The sequence below is a fragment of the Cebus imitator genome, unplaced genomic scaffold (assembly GCF_001604975.1).
Source record: "Cebus imitator isolate Cc_AM_T3 unplaced genomic scaffold, Cebus_imitator-1.0 Scaffold85, whole genome shotgun sequence".
Taxonomy (NCBI): Eukaryota; Metazoa; Chordata; class Mammalia; order Primates; family Cebidae; genus Cebus; species Cebus imitator.
This window is the reverse complement of record NW_016107400.1, coordinates 5,842,460-5,845,813: the sequence shown is the minus strand read 5'-3', so window position 1 is coordinate 5,845,813 and position 3,354 is coordinate 5,842,460.

Genomic DNA, 3,354 nt, shown 5'->3' with positions numbered 1-3,354 from the left:
GCTGGAGTGCAGTGGCGTAATCTTGGCTCACTGCAACCTCCACCTCCCAGATTCAAGCGATTCCCCTGACTCAGCCTCCTGAGTAGCTGGGGTTACAGGTGCACACCTCCACACCTGGCTAATTTTTGCATTACTCTGTTGTTGCCCAGGCTGGAGTGCAGTGGTGTGATCTCAGCTCACTGCAACCTCCACTTCCTGGGTTCAAGTGATTCTCCTGCCTCAGTCTCCGGAGTAACTAAGATTATAGGCACACACCACCATGCCTGGCTAAATTTCTAATTTTTAGTAGAGATGGGGTTTTGCCATGTTGACCAGGCTGGTCTCGAATTCCTGAGCTACACCTGCCTCAGTCTCCCAAAGGGCTGGGGTTATAGGTGTGAGCCACCGTGCTTGGTCTGTAACCTGGTTTTTATAAGGTGAAGAAAAAGAGTGTAGACACTTGTAGAAATGTTGAGATGAATATGAGAAGCAGCAGCCTGACACGTAGACCAATGGTCACAGACCAGGGAGGGGAGGCCAGAGACCCCCTGGCACTGGGTCATCCCTCCTGGCGTGTGTGTGTGTGTATACATATATACACACACACACACATATAAAAGAGACAGGGTCTTGCACTGTTGCCCAGGCTGGAGTACAGTAGCTATTCACAGGCGTCAGGCACTGATGGTAGCTGGGAGAATGAAGAGAAGACAGACTCTAAGGACATTCAGGGGACTAAAGCAACAGATCTTAGTTATTGACATGGGATATCCAGGATATTGACAGTGGAGTGAAGGAGGATATTGAAGCCAGCCTCCCTCCAGAAATCCCTGGACTTGTTTTAAAGACTTTTTCTTTGGATAGCTCGTGCCCTGATGTGGACCAAACAGCCTAGAAAGTTGCCTGCAGCCAGTTTGGCCATGAAAATGACCTTACACTGATCTTGCCTCCTGGCTCCCTTGTTTCCACATCCTAAGATGCTTATTGCATAACCATAAATCTTTTGTTGAAAATACAGCTGGAGGATACAGGACAAATGGAGGGTAACTGTGCAAAACATTCCTCTGATCTCTTAGCACAAGGGCATGGCTCATAACAGACTAGGGGTGGTGTGAGGCTCAGAAATCAGATGCCCAGAGCTTGTCACCTTGAAACAAACACTCTGATCCTCACAACCAAGTTTTCCCAAACATCAGATGTTCCTTAAATTCCCACCTGCTTTTTGTGTCGTATTTTGTTTTGTCCACTGTGTGGAACAAAGGCTGGATTTACCTGCTCTGTGGAGGGAAGGCATTAGGGAGGGGTGGAAAGAGCAATGCCACACTGGGACTTTTCCAACTGTCCTTGGTTTTAAGAAGGCAGACATAAACAGAAAGCACCAGATGGTGGTGGTGTATTTTTGTGAAATTGGGACTTCCCCACCCCTGCCCCCAGCACCATGGTAGTCTTCCTCTCAAGGGGACTTTGGCCCTGATGGTAAGCAAGAAGATGGGGAGAGGTCATTATGACCAGACCATGCAAATGACTAGAAAACAAAATTAAGCCTAATTTCCATTGGTGTCTCTGAGCGTTTCCCATTGTCATCTCCAAACAAATGCTCAAACTCCCCTGAGGATGGGGAGTTGTGGATGGTGCCCAATGTTTATGACTTCTTGTATCCACATCCTTGGGTGTTCATCTCCCAATTGGTCTGCATGAGCTAGGCACGGTGGCCCACGCCTGTAATCCCAGCATTTTGGGAGGCTGAGACAGGCAGATCGCTTGAGTTTAGGAGTTTGAGACCAGCCTGGTTACCATGGTGAAACCCTGTTTCTACTAAAAATACAAAAATTAGCTGGGCATGGTGACAAATGCTTGTAATCCCAGCTACTCGGGAGGCTAAGGCGGGAGGACCAATTGAACCCGGGAGGTGGAGGTTGCAGTGAGTTGAGACTGAGCCGCTGTACTCCAGCCTGGGTGACAGATCGAGACTCTGTCACAAACAAACACACAAACAATTGGTCAGTGTGGCAGGCAGAATAACGGCTCCCAGTGATGTCCGCGTCCTAAACCTGGGGACCTATGTATATGTTCTATTCCATAGCAAGGGGAAATTAAGGTTGCAGATGGAATTAAGGTTGCTAATCAGTTGATCTGGAGATGGAAGACTTTCCTAGATTATCTGGGTGAGCCCCGCGTGATCACAAGAGTCCTTAAATGGGGACGAGAGAGGTGAAAGTGTTATCACCAGAGGAATGGCATCATTTGAAAGACTCAATAGGGAATAACTAACTGGCTTTGAAGATGGAGGGGGCCAAAGAACACAGAGCACCCTCTAGAACTGGGGAAGGCAAGAAAATGAATTCTCCCCTAAAGCCTCCAGAAGAGATGCAGCCTGGTTGACACCTAGGTTTTAACACAGTGTGACCCATTTCAGACTTCTGACCTCCAGAATTTAACTAACTAACTAACTAACTAACCAACTAACTAACTAACTAACTAAAGGTGTGTTGTTTTAAGACACTAAGTTGGTGGTAGCTTATTGCAGCAGCAATAGGAAACTAATTTAGCAGGGACCACTCCACAAATGTTTGCCACATTGAATGAATAAAAGGTCTGTCCTGCTCCAATCCATTCCTGCCTTGTTATGGTGGTATCTTTCTAAAATGAGGATGGAATCTCATCATCTCCCTGCTCATGGGACTTTAAGTGTCTCCCTTTAACCAAAGGGATGAGCCGAAGCCCCTTCAAGACGCTCTCAACCCTCAGCCCATCATTCCAGCCTCATCTGTTCCCCTGCTTATGAGAGTCCATTTGGACGTTTTGCTTCATCCCAACTTGGCCATGTCCTTCTGTGCCTATGTGCATTTTGTTTTATTTTTAATAAGTTGTTTTTTGTAGAGATTGAGTCTTGCTACATTGCTGAGGCTGGTCTTGAACTCTTGGACACAAGCAATTCTCCCACTTCGGCCTCCCAAAGTGCTGGGATTACAGGCGTGAGCCACCACGCCTGGGCTGTTTGTGGTATCTTTTTACCAGGTGTAAGTCTGAATTTTCATGTCATCAAATCGAGGCTCTTTGTCCTTTATGGCTCTGGGATTTCCTGGGAAGCTTTGCGAAGCTTTCCTTTCCCCTGGCTTATAAGATTACCTTCCTCTACTTTCCTCTAGCTCTTCCATATTTTTATAGATTTTTTAATGTAAAAATTTAAATCTGACTGGTCTTTTAAAATATTTGAGGGTAGATTTTTTTTCTTTCTAAACAAAAAGTCAAATACCTCTCTACTTTTGTATAGCATTTCACCACTGATGTGAAAAACCACTATTTTTAAGGAAAGCTTTTTAATTATGATAAATGTCAAATTATACAAAAGTAGCATAACAGTATAATGATCTT